This window comes from Gopherus flavomarginatus, chromosome 7, assembly GCF_025201925.1.
Source record: "Gopherus flavomarginatus isolate rGopFla2 chromosome 7, rGopFla2.mat.asm, whole genome shotgun sequence".
Taxonomy (NCBI): domain Eukaryota; kingdom Metazoa; phylum Chordata; order Testudines; family Testudinidae; genus Gopherus; species Gopherus flavomarginatus.
The window spans coordinates 28,435,814-28,463,249 of NC_066623.1; the positions used below are offsets into that span (position 1 = coordinate 28,435,814).

The following is a 27,436-nucleotide window of genomic DNA, read 5'->3' on the forward strand; positions in this document are numbered from 1 at the left end:
CCTGTCTAGTGAACATCGTGATAAATGGGGCACATGGCTGCTGATACATAGCAGTGTTTCTAGGTATAAGCACAATCCTGCTGATACCACTGGTACAGAACAGTGCTGAGTATAGATCTAAAAGTAAACACAAGTCAGTAAATAGCTTTTGCCTCAATGGTAGCTCTAGCAGCAAAGTAAAATGGTGACAAATGGAAAAGGGTGTTTTTGTTTAAGCAAAAGGTTACTGTAAACAGAGAAAAAGTAATTCTAGAAGGAGGAGAAGAGGAATTGATTGGCACAGTTACTTTGTCTGTCTATGGATCAGCACTTCAGATGACTTTAAAATCCACAGGGATATTCTTATTATCTCCTGTGCTTGAGGTTTTGCAGGGTGGGAGTTGGGAAAAGCAGGTCAGTTGCAGTCTGCCTGAAAAGCTTGCTTATCTGATCAATTTGTGGGCTAGCAGAACTGAGTGTTAAACTCCCAAAGGGGCCCTGGGCTCCTGTGCACAAATAGATACCTCTGACTGGGCAACCCCAGTATAGGCTGTGGGTGTGTGTCATAGGTAGTTGGTCCTTGTTAGTAAACGAGACCTAGTGTCCCTGTGTCAGAGCAGGTGGGCCCAGTTTAATCAATTAAAGGGGGCAGGGTTATACCTGGGGTTATAAAGATCTGTCAGAAGGTGGGAAAAGAGAGAGTGATTGGACAGGCTGTGCCCGGGGAAAATCACCACAGAGAAGTGGAACTAGCTCTTGTGGTGGGGTCCTGGAGTAAATGTTCAGGAAGGTTGTCCCAGACCTCTGTTCCAGAATAGTAATGGATCTGGTGGAGAGCAGAACTGGCTGAATAAGGATTGGCTGAGAAGGGTGAGCTGAAGAATTTTGGTTTTTGCTTAAGTTTGGATGGTAAACCTATTTAAAGGAAACTAGACAGGGCAGTGTATGCTTGGAAAGTTGGGGAGAAGCCCTGCTTCCTGACAATGTGTTTAGCTGCTACATGCCTGACTGGCAGATGTAATGCAGACAGAATTTCTCAGCTCCTCCTTTTGGGTGTTGCTGATTCATGGGCAAAGGGCAGATGGCACCTCGGAGAATGTCTTTATCACATGCACTTTGAGTAATCCACCTGTGGTTCAAATGACTTAGTAGTGGTCAGCTCCTAGTGAATTGATCAACAGCTGTAGCCTTGGCAAAAACAACGAAACCGAGGAAAGATGTGGAGGAGGAAAACAGGAAAGTATTTTCTTCCCCTCTGAGTCTCTTAAGCCAGAATCATCCACTGAGTTAAAAATGACTAATGAAGTTTTCTTCTAACTTCTTTTCTTCTATGAACTTCTCCACAAGATGATGCACAATAGATTTTACTATCTGCTAGTTATGTTGTTGCTGGGTATTTGATCAGGGAAAATTCATGAATGCTGAATATTCATTCCATAAACATATAACCTCTTTTACTATTTCTAGATGAACCGCTAAATAGAAACTCATGAAATCTGTGTTCTGTGAGCAACAGTTCTGTTAAAGGGTCAAATACTCTCTGAACTTGGCGAAGCAGTTGAGAAGCAAAAGATGCTGTGTGGTCTTTTGCGTTTGCTTTTTAAGATGGCCTATAGAATATATTCAGGTGTAACCTAGTGTTAATTTTGAAAGTTTTAAAACTAATTTACTGCAGAAAAATATTGACTGATAATTTGGGCTCTCTTAAACAAATAGAATATTGCAATATATAAAGCTACAAGTACTTAAGATATTTGAAGTTACAGGATTCCAAAGTGTATGTGTGCGCACATGTGTAGCACTCGCAGTGTGAACTGCAAAGTCATCCTCTTTCATTAGAGGCCTCCATCTCACCCTTACTTGGTCAAAAAATGAGTTTAGTTCATTAAACAGCAATGCAGTAAGTACAGTGAAGTAAAAGAATCATAGACATCATTAGCATTACATGTATTTTCAATTTTATTTGCCACATAAAATATATAAATATTACATAATACACTTAAAAAGGTGTCAAAATTATGAAGCTGTTAAAATAAGCTAGAAGGTGAAATCAGACACATGTTTGTTGCATGAGTTACAGTTAAGTAAGAGGGGCTGATGACTTTTCCTCTGACATACAGGAGGATGTTTGTGCACAGAATTTGAATGTTGATCCGCTGACATTGCCAGTTGGGGGAGCATCGCTGCAGAGAAAATGCCATTTCTTCTTAATAGGAATCAAATTTTAACACCTGATGACCAGTGAACATAGTCAAATTATCCTTGCTCCACAGAAGGGTTTTCACCTGAAATCTGGAATAAGGCACAGGAAAAGTTTCCAAGAGCTGTCAGGATAAAAAAAAAAAATAAGATGGGAAAAATAACAAGATAAAAACCAAAAGATGTTTTAACATTTATTTAATTGCGATGTGTTTGTGTGCTTGATGTTGTCATAATGTTACCTCAGCCTCAGACATACACCATTTTAATACCCTTTAAAGTTCGGGATGAATCTGTCAAACATGAGTACTATCGTTAAAAAATAATAATAATAATAATAATAATAATTCTGGTAGCAACTCTATGGCTATTGCATACCTTATACACAGTTTGGCTTTTGATTAGTTAGTTAAATTCCAAAGTAATATGAGGTATAATTTAATGCACAGTCATGTGTAGTGGTAAACATGAACATGTTCAACTTAATGTTATAGTTGTTAGTTGGGAAGAGAAATATCAATTGATGCTTATTTAGTTCTTTGTACATTAGAAAGAGATGCAGACCACATTCAGGGTCATCTTAACATGGTCTGACATCCAGTGTGACTTATGGATCATAAATTTACCAGAATTATAGACAACGCATAAATAGGATTTGTGTAGCAACATCATCCTACCATCATAATGGTGTTTTCCAATTGTCTTCAGAGTAAACACATTGCCTCATCCTCTTACTATTTTTACATTGATGTGTCTAGCTAAAATGCTGAAATTTGGACATTTAAACATTTATACAAAGTATAGCGTTGTCATAACATTTTTTCCCAGATCTGGACCTTAGTGTCCAAAATATGGGTGTTAGCATGAAAACCTCCAAGCTTAGTTACCAGCTTGGACCTGATAACGCTGCCACCAGCCAGGGATTTATACAGTGCCTAGCTCACTGTGGTCTCCCCAAAACCTTCCCTGGGGGACCCCAAGACTCAGATTCCTTGAGTCTCACAACAAAGGGGAATAAACCATTTCCCTTCCCCCTCCTCCCCTCCAGGTGTTCCCTCCCTGGGTTCCTGGAGAGATATACAGAAGCAAGCTCTGTGAATCTAAACAGAGGGACTCCACCCTCCCTGTTTCCAGTCCTGGAAACACAAGTACCGAGAGAGTTAATCTCCCTTCCCCTCTCACCCAGAGGGTATGCAAAGTCAGGCTTAGTAAATCTAACACAAAGAGATTTTCCCCCTGACTTCTTCCTCCCACCAATTCCCTGGTGAGCTGCAGACTCAATTCCCTGGAGTCCCCACTAAAGAAAAACTCCAACAGGTCTTAAAAAGAAAGCTTTATAAAAAGAAAGAAAAATACATAAAAATGGTCTCTCTGTATTAAGGTGACAAATACAGGGTCATTTGCTTAAAAGAAAAAATTAATAACCAGCCTTATCCAAAAAGAATACAATTTAAACATTCCAGCAACTACACACATGTAAATACAAAAAAACAATATAAACTTATTGTCTTACTATCCTTGTACTTACAACTTGGAAACAGAAGATTTGAAAGCCAGGAGACAGAAAGATCACTCTCAGAGCCGAGAGGGTACAGACACAAGACAAAGAACAAAGAACTCACACACAAACTTCCCTCCACCCAGATTTGAAAAAGTCTTGTTTCCTGATTGGTCCTCTGGTCAGGTGTTTCAGGTTACTGGTGTTACCCCTTTACAGGTAAAAGAACATTAACCCTTAGCTATCTGTTTATGACAAGCGTAAACAGCTTTTGTACATAAATTCCATGGAAAACTAAGTTAATATTAATATGGTATGCTGCTACAGGCGGGGGCTGATTTGAAATAATGGGTACTAGAGTTTATAGTCTAAGGCCCTAATTCTGCAACTAGATTTTCTAAACCAGAGACTCTTGTGCAGATTCAGTGTGGCTTAAACTAATGCATCTGGGTACAGAATTGGGGGCCTTACAGTATGGAGTTCTTACAGGGCCTCATCCAAAGGACATTGAAGCCAATGGACAAGACCCATATTAGTCAATGGACTTTGGATCTGGCCCATAATAAAGTCTTTTTTTTTTTTTTAAACAGGTCAGCTTCACTTTGTTTGCATGTTGCTATGACCCTGACTGAAAGCAATGAGACTATGTGGTACTTAAAGTTAGGTGCCTATTTAAATACCTTGCTGAGTTGGCTTATAACTAGAATTGCAATGCACTAAAGCAATTCAGGGGCTTTATTCTATTTAACCATAAATAAAGGTTTTTCTACAATATATCTGAGTTCACTCTACAATTCTTGTTTTGAAAAATACTTCCTCCTAATGATTTTGCTATCGATATGGCAGTCACTGTGTTCTGATACATTTGAATACATCATCAGTTTTATTGGTGTTCTATTATATTATGGAAAGTAACATAGCTCTGAGCATGTCTAATTTGTTCAAGGACCAAAGGAAGTGCAATGTATGTTCTGGCGTGATGCATAAAAGTTGATACCATATTAAATTAAATTAATTCCTCGGCTAGAATGATGGATTTCATTTTAATAGATATGTAAAATCTAGATGGTATTTGTCTCTAAATTATAACAATGATGTGATAGATCTAATCTTGGGTATAAAATGCTTGATACTGTCATTTTTAAAACAACATGACTACACATCTTTCTTGCTTTCAGAAGGCAAGTACTAAGGTGCTTTTTTGACAGTGAGCAATCTTTTATTTATGAAACAACAGCATTAACATTCGGTGCATTTGGGGAGGAGGGTAAAGTTATAGGAAAACAATGATTTAGTACTCAGTTTGGTATCCATTAGCAAGTCCGGGGCAACAAAGAATAAATATATATGTATTTGTAGCGTGTCTCTAAATGACAAAGAGCTGGACAGACATTATTGAATTGGTATGCATGTATATTTATTATGAAAGGCAGTAAATAAGGGAGAGATTGGAAAGCAAAATGTTCTCAGTGACTTATCAAAGCTAAAATGATACGCAAAATAACTTCAAGTGCCTTTTATGTAGCAGAGCATGATATAAAACATGAGATGACAAGCAACAAATTTTATATTCAGTATTGAAAAAATCAAGATATTTACAGAAATGCATCACATTTGCCAAAAGAGCAAAAGCCAAGACTAAGTATGTCTATTGGAATATTCCAATATCAATTGTCTTTAAACAAATACAAACGGGCCTTTTTCAGCCTTGCTTTAACTCTCCTAGGAGTATGTACATTATTGTGTCTCCACTTACCTTTTCTCCCTCCATTCCCATTTGCAGAGTGACTTGCCCAAGGCCACAAAGGTAATCTGGGTGAGAGGAAAGAAAAGCAGACGTTCCAAGATCCCAGTCATGCACTCAAACTAATACTCCACACTTCTTTCAATTTGCTGTGATTACAGGCTCTGTTTTCCTTTCTGAGACACAGCCAATGTTGTGTGGATTCTTAAGTAATTGAAAATCATTTCAATTTGTGTGAATGGATTTTTGATTAGTTAAACTGAAAGTCATATATCACATGGGAGGGATGCAGAAGTTCAAAGTTCACTTCAGCTTGCTTCATATATTTGGCCTTTGCCTAATTTTTACTGATGTTGCTAGCAAATATTCATTGCCTTTGTGTATCAGAAAAATGTGGTAATCACTTAGAAATACAAAGCTTAGAGTGCCTTATTTGCTGTTGTGAAACAGGCTAATTTATAAATATGGAAGGGAAGTCAGAGTCATGCCTTTACGAGTTATTATTGACATAGATTGCCTATGATTCGCATCTAACAGCTCCAGTTGTGTTCCCAGCTTTATTAATGTCATTTATTTAATAAAGAGATCCAGCATTGTTGGGACAGTGTGGAGCAGAAGTATGGTGGAAAATCTGGGCTTACTAAAGGCAGCTGATGGAAGTTTGATGGGGAATTGCAGAGTAGAAGAATATAAAGTGAGACTAGCAATGAAATAAAGGAATGAATGTTAAAGAAAACCAGAAGTATCAGCCAAATGCCCTTGCTTTCCCAAATGCCCCTTGGGAAAGGTTGAGGCACATATATGAGCGACAAACAATAGGACTTCAGTTTTGGAGCACATAAATAGGTCTGAGTCAGTGACAGTAAAACCTTTTGTGAGAGAAACCAGTGTCAAAGAGGAGTTGGCATAATTCTGATGTTCAAAATGAATTTTGTATTAATCGTGCAACTGCCCATTAAAGTTAAAGACATTTGATTGTTCATGATTTAGGAGCATCTCTTTGGTTAGGCCTCTAGGCACAGGCACAGGTTTCTTTCTGGGTGCATGGTATTGGTGTTGGTGTTTTTTGAATAATAATAGGGATTTTAAGTGATCCTTTGCAACAGCCTCTTCTTCTGTGCCTGATAGTTTTGCAGTGTCCTGGTGAATCTAGTGTTCGAGGGGCACAGAGGGTGAGGGAGAATCGGGATACTGCATCTCTACTAATCTGGTCCTTTGTGTCCCTGATCCCTGTTCTGCTAGTATAACTTGCAGTCTTATGGAGCTGTTCTATTAAAACTCTTGAAGTTTGTAGAGCTGTTCATTGGCAAATACAGACATCCACCCACAGAGCCACCCAACATGCCAAACTCCTACAAAGTCAAGTCATCAAAGCTTAAAAAAATAACATGAAAATCATTAACTAGTGGCAGCTGAGCCAGCTTTGCTAAAGCTTTTGTGATAGTAGAAGCTTAATTATGGCTACATCTGGACTTTATAAAACAGGTTTTTTTGGTAAGTTTGGGAAGGTATCAGGGGAAGAAACCTTTCAAATTTTTTCTTAGAGGAAGTTGAAAATCCCATCACTCGAAGAAGTTACAAACATTGGAGCTAAAATACTTTTAGGATTTTTTTATACCATGTACAACTCAGAAATGGGTGAATTTAGCCATTCTGATGATTGCAAATGGTTAATCGTCATTGAGAAATAAACTGCCTTTAATATTTGCAAAAACAATACAAGCATCTAAAAAAGCAGTTTCACTCTTGTGCAATGGTAAATTTAGCTAAAATTTAGAGCTCTGGATGATTTTCACATAGAAAGTTTAGAGCTCTGGGTGATTTGCTAATGTTCACATAGAAAGTTTGACAGATTTCAATGAGAAAATAATTTTTTGTGAATTTGTACACTCCTTTTCATCTTAAAACCTCTGCAAATGAGGGAACCTGTTGCCTTGCTGGGGAAGGGTTGCCGAATAGAGTTAGTGTAGTCCCTCATTCATTTACTAAAGCAATGGTCTGGAGTAGTCGGGGTTTTTTTTGGTTTTTTTTTTTGATGGCAGTTAAATAGCACCAATTACCTGTTTAAATATGTTTTATTCATTGTAAACTTACTTTGCCTTCTTCTGTACATAATTACATTTTGAGCATAAACTGCATGAACCTGGATTAAAGAGAAATTTGTTTTTCACTCTTACTCATTGTCATTTAAATATCTACCCTAATGACATTCTTTGTCTTAGTGTATTGTGCAAGTGAAAGCTGTCACTTGTTTCTTACAAATGATATGCTATTTGAGGTGCTACCTAAAATAGACATGCATGAGCATGTGCATGCTGAGGAAAATAAAATAATTTCAGAACAGGCGGATACATCAGAAAAAAAGTGCATTACAATATTTTTATACAATTTTGCTAAAATATATTATCTCATTGTTTCTCCTCTTTGGACTCAAATGACTTGAGAATCAAAAGTTTTCATTTTGCAGTACTAACCATATCTAGCAAAAAACTGGAGAAGCTATCTAAGATTCCCAGATAGTCTCTCTCAGTTTATTTCACTGTTTCTAACCATGATAATTTTTTCTTTGTCCTTGCATATGAAACTTAAGTACCCCATTTTTCTTTTTTAAAATAAACTTATTTTGAAATTTTACTTGAATTGTGGAGAATTAGCTCGATCATGCTTCCCTTGAAATAGAACAGCCCAGTTCTCTGTGCTGCTGTGCTTCAGTTCTAATCCCATTTTGGCCAGTATTCAGTCACATAAGATCTCTGGCTTTGTTTCTCCATCTATAACATAGGGAGTGATAATAATTGCTTCTTACAGAGTAATGATTATTTAACATTTCCAAAGTGCTCTGAAGATTAAAAGTGTTAAAGCAAGTGCTGAGTATTATAACTATCAGTGCTGTCAAAGAAAGAAATTAAACTAATTCATCTATATTTAAATAGACTGTACAAATTTACAAAAACAGACTGTCCACTACATTATTCTAACGTTGTAACCCTTAATATACTGTGACAGATGGGTTTATCTTTCATCTCCATGCTAAAATAATTGGGGTAAATGGTGTTACTCTAAAGGCAACCAGTAGGACAGACAGCAGAGTACAGAGGAGATAGATTCTTCTGAATACAGGTACATCCAAATTTTAATGGGGGAGTATCTACCATATAGGAGTAAATATTATGTTTAGAACGTCACTTTAATGTTACCATTCTAGTCAGAATAAGTGACTTTTGTCTGTTGCTGACCCAATAGATGATGATTTTTTTTCTGTTCTTAATAGTCCAAGTCAAGGTGTAAATAAAGGAAAAAGAAATTGAATAGGTTATGATAAAGAGCAGCCGTAAATACACAGGGTCATTAAAGAGACTGATTAGAGTATCTAGTTAAATGAAATCAAATGATTTTGTAAGCAGTTGATTATAGTTGCAGATTAGCATTTAAAAATATTGCCCTGGGAAATTATGTGATTACTTGGCAAGCTAAATCATATTGCTTTCAACTCCTTTCTTGATTTTGCATTCTTCTTGTTCCTATTCCAGTTTGAGGGATGATGTCTTGACACCGGGGTAGGTCAGTAGTCTCTTTTCAGCTTACACACATGATGCAAAACTGATTTAGTAATATGTAATCATTTAGTAATTTAGGATTTAGTAATATGTAATCATTTACAGGCCCAATCCCGAATCATGTTTTTGTCTTTACTCCCTTTGAACACAGCAAACAGGTTTATGGCTGCTAACAATGAGTAGATTTTATTATATTGTTACCTGTGTGGTTAGCCAAATTTCAGGGTCCTGCAGATTGTTTCCATTATAAGGAGAAAGTGATCATAGTTATTTATTTGATGCAACTCTGCTTATTTACAAAGAATGTTTAAAAACATGTGGATCAGATAAGCGTTTTCTTGCTCACAGCTCACAGCTTCTTTCAGCTAGCATAAGAACATAAGAATGACCATACTGGGTCAGGCCAAAAGTCCATCCAGCCCAGTATCCTGTCTACCAACAGTGGCCAATGCCAGGTGCCCCAGAGGGAGTGAACCTAACAGGCAGTGATCAAGTGATCTCTCTCCTGCCTTCCATCTCCACCCTCTGACAAACAGAGGCTAGGGACACTGTTCCTTACCCATCCTGGCTAATAGCCATTAATGGACTTAACCTCCATTAATTTATCTAGTTCTCCTCAGGTAAGGAGTTCCACAGGTTGACTGTGCACTGTGTGAAGAAGAACTTCTTTTTATTTGTTTTAAACCTGCTGCACATTAATTTCATTTGGTGGCCCCTAGTTTTCATATTATAGGAGCAAGTAAATAACTTTTCCTGATTCACTTTTTCCACACCACTCATGATTTTATATATCTCTATCATATCCCCCCTTAGTCTCCTCTTTCCAGGCTGAAAAGTCCTTGCCTCTTTAATCTCTCCTCATATATGACCCATTTCAAACCCCTAATCATTTTAGTTACCCTTCTCTGAACCTTTTCTAATGCCAGTATATCTTTTTTGAGATGAGGAGACCACATCTGTATGCAGTATTCAATATGTGCGTGTACCATGGATTTATATAAAAGGCAATAAGATAGTCTCCATCTTATTCTCTATCCTTTTTTTAATGATTGCAAACATCCTGTTTTCTTTTTTGACTGCCGCTGCACACTGCGTGCATGTCTTTAGAGAACTATCCATGATGACTCCAAGATCTCTTTCCTGATTACTTGTAGCTAAATTAGCTCCCATCCTATTGTATGTATAGTTGGGGTTATTTTTTCCAATGTGCCTTACTTTACATTTATCCACATTAAATTTCATTTGCCATTTTGTTGCCCAATCACGTAGTTTTGTGAGATCTTTTTGAAGTTTTTCACAGTATGCTTTGGTCTTAACTATCTTGAGCAGTTTAGTATCATCTGCAAACTTTGCCACCTCACTGTTTACCCCTTTCTCCAGATCATTTATGAATAAATTGAATTGGATTGGTCCTAGAACTGACCCTTGGGGAACATCACTAGTTACGCCTCTCCATTCTGAAAATTTACCATTTATTCCTACCCTTTGTTCCCTGTCTTTTAACCAGTTCTCAGTCCAGGAAAGGATCTTTCCTCTTATCCCATGACACTTAATTTGCGTAAGAGCCTTAGGTGATGGACCTTGTCAAAGGCTTTCTGGAAATCTAAGTACACTATGTCCACTGGATCCCCCTTGTCCACATGTTTGTTGACCCCTTCAAAGAACTCTAATAGATTAGTAAGACATGATTTTCCTTTACAGAAACCGTGTTGACTTTTGCCCAACAATTTATGTTGTTCTGTGTGTCTGACAATTTTATTCTTTACTATTGTTTCAACTAATTTGTCCGGTACTGACATTAGATTTAATTGCCAGGATTACGTCTAGAGCCCTTTTTAAATATTGGCGTTACATTAGCTATCTTCCAGTCATTGGGTACCGAAGCTGATTTAAAGGACAGGTTACAAACCCTAGTTAATAGTTCCGCAATTTCACATTTGAGTTCTTTCAGAACCCTTGGGTGAATACCATCAGGTCCAGGTGTCTCGTTACTGTTAAGTTTATCAATTAATTCCAAAACCACCTCTAATGACACATACCCGCTGTATAGGCTCCCCCATCCCAAAAGTTTTCCCAGTTCCTAATAAATCTAAACCCCTCCTCTCTACACCATTGTCTCATCAATGCATTGAGACTCTGAAGCTCTGTTTGCCTACCTGGCTCTGCACGTGGAACTGGAAGCATTTCTGAGAATGCCACCATAGAAGTCCTGAATTTCAGTCTCTTTCCTAGCAGCCTAAATTTGGCCTCCAGAAGTCTTTCCTACCCTTCCCTGTGTCATTGGTACCTACATGTACCACGACCACCGGGTCCTCTCCAGCACTACACATAAGTCTATCTAGATGCCTCGAGAGATCCGCAACCTTCGCACCAGGCAGGCAAGTCACCATACAGTTCTTCCAGTCATCACAAACCCAGCTATCTATGTTTTTAATGATTGAATCTCCCATTACTAACACTTGCCTTTTCCTAATGACTGGAGTTCCCTCCCCTGGAGAGGGAACCTCAGTGTGAGAGGATACCCCAACACCATCTGGACAGAGGGTCCCAACTATGGGAAGGTTTCCCTCTGCTCCCATTGACTGCTCTACTTCCCTGGGCCTTTCATCCTCCTCAGCAGCGCAGGGGCTGTCTGACTGGAGGTGGGACAAATCTACAGTGTCCCGGAAAGCCCCATCAACATACCTGTCTGCCTCTCTTAGCTTCTCCAGTTCTGCACCCTGGCCTCCAAAGCCCGTATGTGGTCTCTGATTAATACAATACTTAATACAAATGTGCTCTCTCTAGGTTTTTTTCCAGGTCTTGCTCCCCGCTTTCCCCACCCCGACTGTAAGCTTGGCTTTCTATTTCTTTGCTGTGTCCTGTTTTTCTTCTGCTTCTCTCTCATGCACCCTTCAACTAAAACAGTACCCATCCACGCTGATGTCCTTTCACCTACATAATTCCTCAGCGAGCTTACATGTGGTTCTGTTTTGAGAGGCAATGTACCTTTGTGTTGGTTGGATGTCCCATAATATGAAGAAGCTTAATGACTTCATACAACTATCTTAAATGAAGGGCAGTGGTTACACTCTCAGTGTCAATCAGGTTTAGCCCAAACCATAACACTATCAAAGTGGATACAGGTAGTATCAGGCTGATTGAGGGAGGGATGTGGAAATAGTTAGAATGGCCAAAAAGCACGCCGGAGGAGGCAGAGGAAAGTTTGAATCATGGATGGTGTGGATGTAGAGAGACAGATGTGAAGTCATCCCAGCCCTGAAAATGATAGTGTGGATGTTGGAGTGAGAAGTTCTTTGTTATTCTACCTCCCTCCCTCGCCCTCCTCAAAAAAGGCCACTTTGATGATGGATCTAAAATCTACTGAGCCTTGCACTTCCTAGTGGTTGCCATTGGCTTTGGAAATTAGAACAGGGCAAATAACTGATATTTCGTTTATCCAAAAATTTTGAAGTAAAAAGGCTTGCTTTGGATTAGATACTTGGTTTTGACAAAAATGAAATGTTTTGTTTCAGTTCTGACCATTTTAAGCATTTTGGATATTTTTAACATAAAATAAATACATTTTAAACAATATCTTAAAAACAAACAAAATTCAAAACACTTGTTTTGAATATGTAGAAACGAAATGTTTTTATTTTTGTTTTTTGTTTGTTTGCCGGGGAGGAATATTTTGGGTTTTTTTTTTAAATGAACAGTTAGATTAAATTGACATGAATTCACAAGAAGTCTTGGTGTTTCCAAATCTGCTTCTATTGCCAAAAAGAGTTCTGGCCAAAAAATTTCCCACAACTCTAATAGAAGCAAGATCTCCTTTGGAGTAGGAGGGAAGCAAAGATGATGGAGACTAAGGCAGGTAATGGATGTAGAGTCTGCCTTAATCGTGAGTTCCTTTTCTCTGATGGTTTAAATAATACCCTTCATTTGAAGATAGATATGTTGCTGGTAATTATTTTGTTACCTGATGTCCTGGCTTAATGGTTTGAGATTGTTAAGTAGCTTTATCTAGTCTGTCTTGTTCCACAATTGTAGTTAATTACTGCTGTTTAGGGCTGTCTGATGGTACAGGACTGTTGCGATTCTAATGGCTAATGTGATGTAGTTTATGGCTAATGTGATGTAGCTTTTTGCTAAGTGATTTTTTGTATGTGCAATACATGGTTTTTGCAAAAAAAAAAAAAGAAAATCCTTTCAAAACTGCATGTATTGGCAGTTTAGCGCCTATTACATTTGCACAACTGTATTTTTTTCATTAACTGTTGAAGCTTTGTACAAGATATTCTGTACATTTTTCTTTCTCAGATGTTGTTTGTGCTGGGATATGTTTTGGTCCTGAAAGGAAACTGAATGTTACTTGGCTATGTGTGTGATGGTTTTGTTTGTTTTTTTTTAAATATTTCAGTACCAGAGTAGATGTTTGGAAACAGGGGAAACTGACCTCTGCATGTGCCTGTGTTGTAGCTAGTATGTTCTGTTTCATTGTTTGTAGTGTAGCACTGATAAGATAATGTTTACCCAGATAAGTACGGTTAAAAGCCAAGGACTTCTAGAAGTTGCTTTTGATTCTTTTTCATATATCCTTTAGAAAGCAGAGTCTCAGTGAAGTGCTGTTTCATCCTTGAATATACAGTGCACACTTCATGATGGCATTTTTGCACCAAGCAAAAGTTCTGAGAAGGAAAACTAACTATGGATGAGTCTCAGCTGGCCATACTTAGGAAATGGGCTGGGGCAATGAGACTGACACATCCAGCAAAGCTACAGGCAGGCAGCAGGGTTTCTGTAGTTTCTTCTTCCCGCTTGTTCATCTCCCTGTTCCCTTTGCTGTCTGGGACAAAGAGAAGGAAGGTAAGGGGGCTGCTGCCTTGAGTACAAGATGTGTATCACTGAGTCAGAATGCAAGGTAGTATGTGACAAGTACAGAGAGGCAACATGGATCAAGTTGTGGGAGCTGATCGGGGCATTGGAGGACTCATATCTTCAGTGGATCTGCGCAAGGGTTACTGGTTAAAGAATTTGGCCTAGCAAATGGAACTGACACTGGCTACGCTGCCCAACAGTTGTTACTATTGTAGTGTGAATAGGAATAAGTGCTGTGCTGTAACCCCCTCCTGTAATCCCTCAACAGGACAACATTAATGTGAACTAAGAACCTTTTAATTTGCATCTCTGGTGTCCACATGGGAGAGTTACAGTGCATCACTTTGGTGTGCTCTGCTGTTGACACCCCTGTAGTCCAAACTGCAGGCCAGTGCAGGTATAGCCTTAGGCCACGTCCAGACTAGGAATTAAAATCGATTTTAGATACGCAACTTCAGCTACGAGAATAACGTAGCTGAAGTCGAATTTCTAAAATCGAGGTACTCACCAGTCTGGACGGCGCGGCATCGATGTCCGCGGCTCTCCGCGTCGATTCCGGAACTCCGTTCGGATTGATGGAGTTCCGGAATCGATGTAAGCGCGCTCGGGGATCGATACACCGCGTCCAGACTAGACGCGATATATCGATCCCCGAGCAATCGATTTTAACCCGCCGATGCCGCGGGTTAGTCTGGACGAGGGCTTAGTTAGCAATTCTGTTATAGTTGCAAAAGGCAGAATATAATCCAATGCCATTCTACCAGTGTTGCGTCTCCATTACTGACAAGAACAAAAGTAAAACTTATCTACTGATATCTGTGACAAAAACATGATTCTGTGTGCGCACAGATACATAGCTGATGTATTATGTATGAATTTATCATCACATAGTGACCTTCTGGAGCAGAATCATAACTTGTGGCAGGTAGCTGGCCTTGTTTTTACAAACACTACAGAGTTTAAATAGCATTCTTTATCACTTTCATTGCTTATTCGACAGCAACTTGAAAAGCTTTTTTTTCCTGACTTAATTTTACTCATAAAACAAATGTAGTTAGCTACATTTACATTAAAGTTAGTTTAATGGAGTAAAGCCAACATAAAATTGTGTAATTTCATTATGTTGGCAGAGAGAGTACCTAAGCTCATTCTGGAAAAGACAATTAAAATCCTAAATTTCATAACGGAGAGCTCTGTAACGACAAATGAAGCTTGAATGGTAAACACTTAACAAGAGGGACTCCCCTGCCTTCCTACCCTCACTGTAGATTTAATAAACTAATGAATGCATTAATAAAGTGAACCTGCTTTCCATTATGCCATCTTCCTTGCAATATATCTGCAGATTCTCTTATCCTACAGAAATGTGACTCTGTGAGTCGTGAGGGTTTAGTCCTCCCAGGGTTACTGCAGAATTCTCTGGGTCTAACTTTTCATTCTTGAAGTGTGTGTTCTGATTGCCAAAAGCCTTGATACTATTGAAGCACTGTTTGTCCATTTTAAAATAAGTATCCATACTGACACTAACTATATATTGAAATAGAGAGAAGGGATTTTGCCCATTCATTTTTAGGGTCCTTTTAAAAGTTCTTTAACAAGAGTAATGTTTGGCGATATTACAGTATTTAAGGATAACTTGATGTATACTCTCTGACCTTTTCTCTTCTGAACATCTTCCCCCTTTCCCCTACTTTTTTCCATATTGAAATAAAAAAGAGAGAGCTTTTCATAGTCTTAATCAAAGCATGCACCAACACACGGTAGTCCCTGTAATATTTCTTTTTCTATCCATGTCTGTATTTGGAAGATTGAATCTGTATAAGGTTGAAGAGTCACTCCATGAAATGAAGATAAATTTTATGTCAGGTGTTTAGCAAGGAAAGCTCAGTGACTGGTGAAGGCTGTGACAGAAATACTGGGAGGAAGCTTTTCAGTACTGCCTCTTTAGCCCATCAGTTTATTCATGTAGTGGACCTGAGAGCTCAATCCACGGAAGCCCTTTCTCCTTATTGAATACAACTTCAGCACTGGATCCTTAGTGCAAGGATTAATTCAGAGGTGAGTGTGAAAAGTCTAGCAGAGCCATCAGGGGCTATTAAGAATGCCATGTTCATTACCAAATTTACAGGGTGCTTTTTCCCTTAATAATAATTGAAGAGTGCCTTCATACTAAGGTGACCAGACCGCAAGTGTGAAAAATCAGGATGGAGGTGGCGGGGGGGGATGAGGCTTTTTCTTATATAGAAGCCTATAATATCGAGATTGTCCCTATAAAATCAGGACATCTGGTCACCCTACTTCATACAGAGCCTTTCAGCTTGCAGGGTCTCAAATTATGGGCAACTACTAAAATGCCAGTAACTGTTTCACTACTTGCTGATTGTCAAAGCAGAAGGCTCCAGCTTATATGATTATCTAAAGCCACTCATTGGCAGGGATTCTTTATACGGGTAAGGCCACACGTTTTGGAAAGGTGAAGTGTTTAATGTATTATTTCTGTTTTCATATAACTAAGACAGTTGTGATGGCACTAGGTAGCTTAAACAAAAAGGGAAACAAAAGGGTGGGGAGGGTAAAAGTGTGTATGTTGCTATCAGGTAAGTAATCTAGGACTCCTACAGTGCAGCTTGCCAGATCCCGAATAGTGTCATGGCATCTTCTTGCATATTCTGTTCAACTTGGTGAGGCTTAAGGCAGTTCAGTTTGATAAAACCAATAAATATTGTTTGAATGATCCTCCTGTGTTACGGTGATAGCTGCAGTTAAAATGGAAGAGTAGGATCAGATAAAATTAAAATAAAAACTTCCTTTGTGCTCAATACTTGATAGTGGGGAGGGAAGGAGAAGGAGTCCCTGTGGATTTGTTGCCCCCAATTATGTCCAGCTACCCAAAGCTTTAATACAGTCTCTGGTTTAAGAATTTGGTAAGACCTCATCAAAACTGTTTGGGTTTTTTTTTAATTGCCTGATAAAGTTCTGAATAAAAGGGCTATCAGTGTCGTGATTGTCTGGTATTCAGAATATGGCATCTGCATCCAGTAAGACATCTGCATTGACTTCTTTTCACCACAGAGCTGTATTTATTTGCATCTGGCAATGCCAGAATGCATTATATATCCTAAATGTGGAGGCACAAGATAGTATTTCCCCACTCAGAAGCATTTTAAATTAAATTGGGGAAATTTTAATGGTGTGAAAATTAGTCTGAGAATTGCGACTAGCAGGTTGCTTCCTATTGTTGGGAACATGTTCCAGGAGCCGTTGCTTTACCTTACTCTTTTAGGGAATGTTAAATATTAGATAACTCTCCAAACAACAGCATTTTGCCTGATACATATTTATCCTACAGCATTTGGTGTTAATGTTCTTATTGTCTCTGTTTTAAGTGATTGTTTTTAAAAACAGTTTTCTGCTTAGGTAATTGAGTAATTGAGTAAGACCTGTATTCTAGTACCCATAAACAAGGATTCTGGGGTTTGCTTTTAAAAAAAAAATTTCTAACTTTTATAGCATTTAAATCAATTTAAGTAACAATGAAACCTTATACTACTGAACACATGATCACAAATGATAGAACACGTGGTTTGTAAATTCATACTCTGACACTGTCTCTCTATTAAGATGTGCCACCCAGCAGACAAAAATTTGGACTACATTAAACTGGTTCTCACTTAATATGCACCCCATTCCAGTGCAAGTGCAAAGCATACAAGTGCAAAGCATGATTATTTCTGTGTTAGTGTTGAGGCCATTCCTGGGTTCCCCGGTCATGCTAAAAATTCAGTCTGAGGTAAGGAAAATATTTACTGTAGGTGCCTATATATACCTTGCTGGCAGATAATTTACCTTTTTATATTGTCTTTCATTCAGAACAATCTGAAAATGTGTCACACATTTCCCATCACTGATTGATTTTCTTTGAGATAGAAGAGTTCTAAGCACTGGACACAGGCCTAGCTGGTTTAAGACTGTAAATGAAGACAACAATATTCAACTGAAAAACTAAGGGAAGTTTGAGAAACATGGATTGTAATTCACCACCTTGAATTCGGGAAAGATACTGGGGCTAATACTTCTAATGCTTTGATTTTAAAAAGAAAAGGGAAAAAAAGCAATTATTTTACATATCGTCTAATGAGGGGTTATTCCAGCAGCATGTTGCCCTTAGTTACAGTACTGACTCAAAGGGAGCAGCACTACCTATAGTACTTAATCATCAAGGGCCTGATCCTGGGAGATGTGGATTCATTGGGTTGGAGAAATAGTGACTCTATAGCCCAGTGGTTAGGATGCTCACCTGGGAAAGGGGAAAACCTGGACTCCAATCTGTGCTCCAGTGACTATTCAGGTATTTATACAAAGTGGAGCAGCTTCAACAGGACTGATTGAGACACCCACCCCTGCATAGCTGGTAGCCTGGGAGATGAGGCCATTCCTTTGAGAGGGGGAGAGACTTGGGCTTGTGTCCCTGAGGCAGAGTTGGGTGATTTTTTTTTCCTAAACCTTTGTTGTTTTTTTTTAACTAAAGCTATTCACTGAAGACCTGACTTTGGTGCATATTTTCAGATGGCAATTGGGGGAATGAGTTTGTATGTTTTGTGTTAACCATTTTGAAATGTTTCATTTAAACTCTTATGTTTCATTTAAACTCTTATGTTTCAAAACAATTTTGATTTTCAAATTCATCAAATAAAAAGAGGGGAAAAAAAAAAGAATGAGAAGCACCTGAAATCAAAACCTGGGATGAGGACAGGGATTTAATTGAATTAACTGAATGTTTCAGTCCACAAAAAATTAATCAAAAACCAGAAAGTTTCAAATCAACTCAAAATGTTTTGTCTGTTCTTTTAAAATAAAAAAAAATAAAAAATCAGTTTTTAGTTTGACAAAAAAATTCAAAATTTGTTTCAGGTCTAATGTAACCAGCTTTTAGGGGGGATTTTTTTTAATTTGGCCCTGAGCCAAAATGTTGATTCTTTGTTCTGTTTTACTGTAAACTCTGTACCTGCCACCACTGTTAGTGTATGAGTTTCAGCTAAATGCATTCATGTTTTGAATTGAATGGAGGGTTAAAATAGATATACTACAAAACTTGTGGTAGTATTAAATCATCAACCTTCTACACCAAGTTCAGGCTAACACAACTGATTTTGAAGGGGTTAAATGGAAGTGAAATTCATGAAATGAAAATGCAGAAAGTCTAACTCCCACTTGCTGAATTTTATCTGTAGAAAATATTAGCCTAGCCTTGGCTTTAGGTGAGGCAGCTGAGTATAAACATGAAGTATATGCATCCAGAATGAACACGATATTTTCTTTTTTGTGAGTGCTGAACAGATCACAAAGAACAGAGGCATCTCAGAAGGAATTTGCAATTAATGATATTTTAGCTGAAAAGCCGAGCCTTTCACTATGGCCATAAGTCTCTAATAACTACTACAATACAATGATGTAATAACTTGGCAGTAACCACATTGGAGAAAAGATGGCTTTCGCTAGGTTAGCAATATTAGCTATTTTCAAGGTCATTTTTAGAAAGATGTATACAGAATGAAGATTTCTGCTATGTCTAACCATGGTTTTGTGTTCCTTGATGATGATTACTCTGCATAACAGATGATGCAGATCTGTGTTATGGCCATATGAGAGATTATGTAATTTGTAGGGGTCTCTGTGGCTGCTGTCCAACAGTTCACACAGAGTATGTGTTCTTCTCTTCCTTATTGAACACTAATCTTCCCATTTCCTGCCCCACCCCCGAGATTTGGAGTAAGTAGTCATCATACTGATGATAAACTATATTCTTCTTCAACTCATCTGTATCTAAGTATTTCAGAGAGCTTTCTTGTTGACTTCTATACTTATAAACTGTAGTATTTTTTCACATTCTCTCATACATCCATTTTTAATGTTCTTTTAATGTGATGAATCAAAATGTGCATTGGGGGGGAAAATTATGTAGATAATTGCCTTCTTGCGACATAAATTAAAACTATTCAAATGTTGCACTATATCTTTAAAAAAAAGTTAACTACTAAGAAAAGGTCCTAGTTTATTACAGAAGACTAGGTAGCTTGACTGAATAATTCTTGTGCTGGTAAATCACTATAGTCTAAATAAAGCTGCCTTCTTAGGTATAAAGGTATTCATCATGGTGGTCATAGTACATAAAATAGTCAATATTTCTATGAAGAACAAAATAACATTGTTATTTGTGCAACTACTGACATGATGAAGTCCCAAAGTAAGCCCCAGCACAATTACAGGATTTCAATGGAATTGTGCCTGGTTTACACCAGACTGAATGTGGTCCACAGTACTGAAGCTGCAAAACTTGATATTAAGGTAATCAGCAAGTACCTTGTATTAATAGGTGACCTGGCAGCAAAGACTGTGTCAGAGATAAGTCTGGTGGTGACTATGTTTTCACTAAGTGTAGCAGGGCAGAGTAAGTAGATGATAAATAAGTATCACTCCAAGCTACAAAAAGTGTCAGCTGTTAGGGCAACACACATTAAATGAAATGATATAATTAGTGTCACTGCCTATCAAAAAATCCTACTGCTGTCTAAAAATTTTTAACACCTACTATTCTTACAAGTACCTCTCTCAGATAACTATCACTGAAGATGTAGGGTGGGGTCAGTCTGTTTTTTAGGGTGGTTTATTTTTGCGCATTTGAAAACACTTTGTTTCTGCTACATGATCAGGCTGTATGTGTGGGTATTTTCCATAGCAACAGGGTGAGAAATTGAAATTTTAAAAAAGCATGATGTGATCATAAGACCTAAAAAATGGCAGAGGACTTAGAGGCAGAAGTAGGGTGTGCAATTAATCTTCAGCTTAATTTTTAAAAACTGACTATATCTTTTGGGTTGTGTAGGGCCCCTAAGGCAAGAGCAAGAAATTTAAACTTGATATTTTGTGCAAAGGGGAGCCAGCAGAAATATGCAAAGAAGGGGAATATGTGGTCAGATGGACAAAAGGGATAATTTATAACTATGTGTTATGGACAATGTTATGGGTGTTTGAAGGAGACATTATTCAGCAAATCTGAGACATTCTTGAAGAAAAGAGAGAAAGAAGGGGTTAAAGAAGAGGGAAGCAGCTTTTGCCAGATTTGTGTCTGAGACCATGTCTTAATTATTAACTAATTGCATGAATGTTTTGGAGCCTCCATGGGTACTCCTAAATAGAGGTTCCAAGTGTTTAATTGAATTTCTTTAGGGAGAGTGTTAATCATTCACTTAAGCAATATTTTTATATTAGTCAGTGAAGGAAGGAGGTCAAAGGGCTAATAGATCTAGTGAGCAAAGAACGTGCTTTTCAGCTGCGGGCCATGCAGGGATTGCTGATCTCTGAGGAGCCCTTATCCTGGAGACCGCTTGCTTTCAATATACTCCAGTGGCTGAGGAAGCCAAGGATATGACTGACAGCTGTTCTTTGTGGACCCAGAAAGAATGGATGATGCTATTGTCGCCTTTTTATATCGAAGTATTTTTTATCTGGTGGATTAAATAGCTCAGGAAGAAGGTAGAATCTTTTGGTGCAATATGCATTACTAGAAAAGCCCTTGCTTTTCAATGTAGCTTTCAGTGGGAAATGTTTTTAATTCTAGGAGGCTTGTTTCTCTCTCTTTTTTTTTTTTAATCTACATAGCAATGTAAGGATAACAGACTGTTCAATGCTTAACAAATTTCATATAGTGTTTTTTTCTGAATGCTCTTTTATTTGAAGGGTGCGTATATGTGTATTCCTTGGTGGCAGTTGTGCATATGTGTGAATTGTGGGCACCTTGAAAGATGATTCTGACAGGTAGATTAGATCAGGTGGTTGGAATGTTCTGTCAATTCTTGAATTGTTGGTAGTCTGTATCACTCCAAAATATAGATCCTGGAAATACTACTTTGGGCTGCAATATTTCTTGTACATAAAACCCACCCTTAAAAACTGTGTGCGCAGTTTTGCATGTCCAAAAGATTAGATACAAGTGTGCAAGACTTGATTGTGCCCACAAAAATATGTGCACCTAAATCTCTAGATTTGTGCACTCTTTGAGCTTTGTACACAGCTCTTTAATTAAAAAAAAAGCCATATCAATTTAAAGTAAATATCTGGCAAGGGCAGCCCTGGTATTCAGCGTATGTTTACACTTTGGGGGAGGGAGAGGGAAACCACAGCAGCTTGTGTCAGAGTCCAGGCCAGCAGAACTGGGCTTGCACTAGAGGACTAAAAATAGCAGTTAAAAGGTGCTGGGTGGAGCCCACGCTCTGAGTCCCACTCCCATCACTGAGATCACAAGTGGGAACGTCCACTACATTTAGCGCCATAGAACACACCAGAGTCAGTTAACCCGTGCTCTGAAACTCGCTGCCGTGGTTTTTTGGTTTTGTTTTGCCATGCAAACACACCCTGTGTCCTTCTTCATCTATTGCAAATTTGGAGAATGACTGTGAGCAGTTATTTTGTGGTAGCTGTGTTGGTCCCAGGATATAAGAGAGACAAGGTGAATGAGGTAACATCTTGTTATTAGATCATCTTCTGTTGGTGAGAGATACAAGCTTACACTGAGATCTCAGGTATTCTTGAAATTGCCCATTTTGCACAATACTTGCCCTGATTGATTTATGGTATTCACCTTTTGAAGTTCAGTAAGACTCGCTAATGATTAGGATATGTATTGCAAATTATAATATTTTTGCAAAGTAAGTGATTCTCCACAAAAGAGAAAGAAGAGTGCTCCTGAAATGAATATTAGTGTATTTTGACACTTGTGGTTTTTCATACTTTACCGTAGACTAATGTGGTGGCATGTTCCTCAGGGTAGGAATAGAGCTTGCCTTTTTTTCTTCTATGGATGCATCCGCTGGAATGTCAAAAACAGTAAATAATAGTGTTGTATGATTTTTTTTTAATTAAGTCTTAGTAATATTGGACCTTGCTAGAAGACAGTTACATCTTTAAGTTGGCAGGAGAGAAAGGAGAATTTCAGTGTGCAGGCTACTGAATTGTTTGTAGTAATTTTCTATTGTACTTCTAACTCTGTCAACTGACTGCCTATCCCTCCTACCCCACACCCTACAGCTTAGATGTATATATTGTAAAGTAATTCTTTTCATTTCTGGTCTTTCCTTCTTTGCATTATTTCACAATTTATATTTCAACATAAATGAGAGACTGAAGTCTTAGTTTTTTCCTTTTTAAAAAATATCTGTGAACGGGATGGGAAGGTGGTGCACACAGAATGTGTCGGGTGCAAAAGCCTGGCCTACACAAGCTGTAAAACATGCTCCTTCTAATATATTAAATAGGCCATATTCATCGATAAGTCTTGTTGTGTTGAATGAATGCATATGTAAATGTAATATGCCCAATGTGTGTCAGTTAAAATATCAAACTCAATTTATGTTATTGGATTAGTTTCAGAAAATGCCTGTTATACATTTAGAGCCTGATTTTTACCACTGACTCAATCCACTTTTGCATCAGTGTAACTACATTTAAATTGTTACATTGAATGGAGTTATACCAATGTAAAACTGATATAACAATGGTGAATCAGGGATGCAATTGTTTGGGGTGTGGAGAAGGGTGGGTATCTTGGAACCTTTCTGTGCTAGCAGACAGTCTTGATTAACAGCACTACCTCAGAGTATAATTTTAGAATCTCAGGATATTTAATAATGGGTTTTGTGATCTTATTCTTAATGCCACTGCCAAGTTAGGCATCCTACTTGTAATGATGATGTAACATGGGCTTGTACATTTTGGTTATATTCACCCTGCATTGTAAACCTGTGTCTGTGGAACCCAGGCTCGTGGACTCACTGATTCCGAGTCTGTGCTCAAGTGTCTAAACTGTCTTGGAAACCTGGATTTACAATGGCTGGACCCAGGCCTCACAGTTGTGCTAATGCATCCATGCAGCACTGCACAGATGTTCTGACTTGAGGCTATGTCCATACTGCAAAATAACAGGGCTTGGACCCAATTCATAGCAGGATATGGGCTCTGACTCACCCCACAGCACGATCCTAAGAGCCTGGTCCTGAGCGCATGCTGACCAGAGTCCAACTGATTTGCGTGATGATGGAAGCAGAGGTTGGGCTCAAACCTGAGTTAGAGCCCAGGCCTAATGTGCAACATAGACATATTCTTTTAGTCCAGAGAGGATCATTATGATGATCTAGTGTCACCTCCTATATAATACAGACCAGAGAACCTGATTCAGTCATTTCTGCATCAAGCCTTCTATTTGAGCTATAACACATGACAACTGCAATACTACCAAGAGAAGTGTTACATGTTGGTGTGTGTGGGTAGGGGGAGATACCCTAGAATCTCTATTAGCATTATTTTTTCTATCTCATCTCTAGCCAGGGTCGGCTCTAGCAATTTCACCTCCCCAAGCATGGCGGCACGCCGCGGGGGCGCTCTGCCACTCGCCGGTCCCGTGGCTCCGGTGGACCTCCCGCAGGCGTTTCTGCAGACAGTCAGCTGGTCCCGCGGCTCCAATGGAGCTGCCGCAGGCGTGTCTGCGGACGGTCAGCTGGTCCCGTGGCTCTGGTGGAGCTGCCGCAGGCGTGTCTGCGGGAGGTCCACCGGAGCCGCCTGCCGCCCTCCCTGGCAGAGCGCCCCCCGCTGCATGCCGCCCCAAGCACGCGCTTGGCGCGCTGTGGCCTGGAGCCGGCCCTGTCTCCAACTTACTATGTTGGCTGGATGTTAATTTTGTTTGACTACAAAAGCCATGAGGGAAATGAAGAATAAAATTTCTATGTAATTTTGAATTTAATCTGCTATTTTATGTAATTTACAATTTGTTTACTATCAGTTATAATCCCTACTTTCTATTGCAGGTGAGCACAATATTTTGTGGATCATAAATTCCTATTAGAAGTAGTTCCTCACTGGGTAAGAATATCACTTAAACCTTCAGTCTGCAGAGGCCCTGTAAGTGGGCAGACACCTACACTTATACAGGGCCGTAGCAACAAAGAACGTGGCCCCCTCCGAACATATGTCCGGGGCCCCTTACAATGCAGAAACTGGAATGTGGTATTTATTTTATACAATATACAGGGTTCATATTATGTATACATAGGCCTACAGTGTACATGTATTCCGTATTTACGCAAAGCGCTTCTTTCGAGCCTTGTTCTCCACAAATTGGTTAATCAATGCGTCATAATCCAGAGATCTGGCAATCTTGTTTTCGATTGAGATAACTGCAAGCGCAGAAAGCCTGTCATGGTTGAGCGCAGGATATTCTTGATCAGTTTCAATCTGCTGAAGCTCCTTTCAGCACCAGCGACAGTAACTGGTTTGGTCAGAAGAATTCTGATGCAAATGCAAAGATTCGGATATATCTCCTGAAGGCTGTTCTTGTATATTTATATTAAAAAATTGTTTGCTGTGACAAGTCCTCTCTCTTTCTCGATGACATAAATAAAACCATTCAATTCCATTATGAGTTCGTTGGCATCAATGTCTCCCATTTTTCTTTCAAAATTTTTGCTGTGATTCTCCAGTTCATTTTCTCTGTGACACTGCTTCAGGCTGTTAGCATTGTACAGAAATCCAGACAACTTATACCACTCCACGAGTTGGTCAAATCGCGACGAAACAGAAGATATGGCCTGATCAGTGAGAACAAGAAAGAACTGCGATTTGAATTTTTCTTCGGCAGAAAGACGACTCGAATCATCAGCACATTCGTAATCAAACATTGTCTTCTTATGTCTTACCCTGGTTTCTGGAAACACCTGCTCAATACCCATATGCTCTGCTATTTCACGTGCATTTGTGACCACAGAGTTATATCATGTATTTCGATAGTCTTCCAAAACCTTCATTGTAGCACCGACTTCTGCCTGCAGTACGTCAATTGACACATCTGGTGACTGAATTAATTTGCTGGTTTTATTGACGTGAAATAGTATATCGTACCACGTGTACACAGTCAGAACAAAAGGCCACGTAGTAACATGGTCTAAAAGCGCACCGGCTTCTGTTGCTGTATTGCCATCTTTCTTTTCGAGCGCATATTCTCGCAAAGATGACAAAGCATTGCACAATTCTTCAAAGTGATAACGCAGTGGCTTCACAGCATCAATTCTCAACTCCCAACGAGTGTCCGATAACCCTTTAACAGATATTGGCATATGTTCTTGAAGTATATCCCAACTTGAAGGTGAAAAAGAAAAGATAACGTATATTCTGTTAATCAGACCGAAAAAGTCAACGGCATATTTCGATGACTTTGCCGCGTCTGAGATCACAAGATTCCAAGTGCGAGCTCCACATGGTACATACAAGGCACGGCATTTATTTCTAGCATGCGGGCTTGAACTCCTTTATTCTTTCCTCTCATATTTGCGCCGTTATCATAAGCTTGGCCTCTCATGTCAGCATTGTCTATTCCTAAGTTGTTTGCCTTTTCAAGAAACGTTTCCAATAAGCCCTCGCCAGTTGTATCATGAACATTAAGAAAACCAACAAATGCTTCACAAATATTGACACCATCTTCACCGTTGCATTCAACAAAGCGTAACACCACAGACATCTGTTCTTCATGTGACACGTCGGGAGTACAGTCCAAAATAACTGAATAATATTTTGCTTTTTTAAGCTGCGCTATGTTGGCCTCTTGAATGTTACTGGCAACAAGTTGAATCAGCTTGTTTTGGATCTGTGGACTGAGGTACTGAACGTGTGTCTCTACCTTCTTAATCCTCTGTAAAAGTTCGCTGAGGACAGTATCATACTTTGCAAGCAATTCAAACAGTCCCAAAAAGTTGCCATTCGAAGGATCACCGAGCTTTTCATTACTTCCTCAAAATGCCAAGTTTCTTTCGGACAGGAAAATAACGACATCAACCATGCGTTTGACAACATTTCTCCAGAAATCTCTTTCTATCAGAAAAGCCTGCAATTCGAGTTGGTCAATAGATGTACGGTTTACTATGCCTGACCGAAGGTCAAACCATTTCACCATACAGTCTTGATGACCTTTGCCTGTTTCATGCTGCTGAAGTCTTTTTGACAGTGCTTTCCAAGCAGATGTTCCACGACTTAGTGGTATGTCGCCAGTGCCAAATAATTTACAACAAAAACAAAAAATGGCATCTTTCTGAACTGAGTACATTAACCATGAACATCTTATTTTCTTGCCATTTGCCATGATTCGATAGAAATGAGTACTTGTGAACCTCCGTCTTTCCTCGTTAAATGGAAATTCATAACTTTCATTCTGCTGCGGTGGGTCACGTGCAACAATGTCGCACACTTGCCTGTCCGATATTATAGATGGCCAATCTCCTGGGTCATCAGTCAGTGGTTCAGATTCAGATACTTCTTTCCCGGCAGCAGCTGGAATATCTGTCACAGTTTGTTTGGTAGAACAACTGGCTTCACCTTCGACCTCACTTGAAGCACTTCTGGATACTTCTGGATACGATTCGTCACTGCTAGCGCTGTCCATTTCATGTGCCTGTACCTGTACATTGGATTGCAGTGCAAAATACGTTGACAACTTTGGAATTTTCTCAAGTTCCTTCTCGGCATCTTTTGCTGCCTTTCGTTTACTAGCTCCGTTCTTAC

General features: G+C 38.9%; 1 protein-coding gene across 2 annotated transcripts in view; it reads left to right on the forward strand.

Moving 5' to 3' along the window:
• The window catches only part of TENM2 (teneurin transmembrane protein 2), a 2,274,099-nt gene that overhangs the window by 1,472,246 nt on the left and 774,417 nt on the right, over window positions 1-27,436 (forward strand). The gene's annotated exons all lie outside the window — the stretch shown is intronic.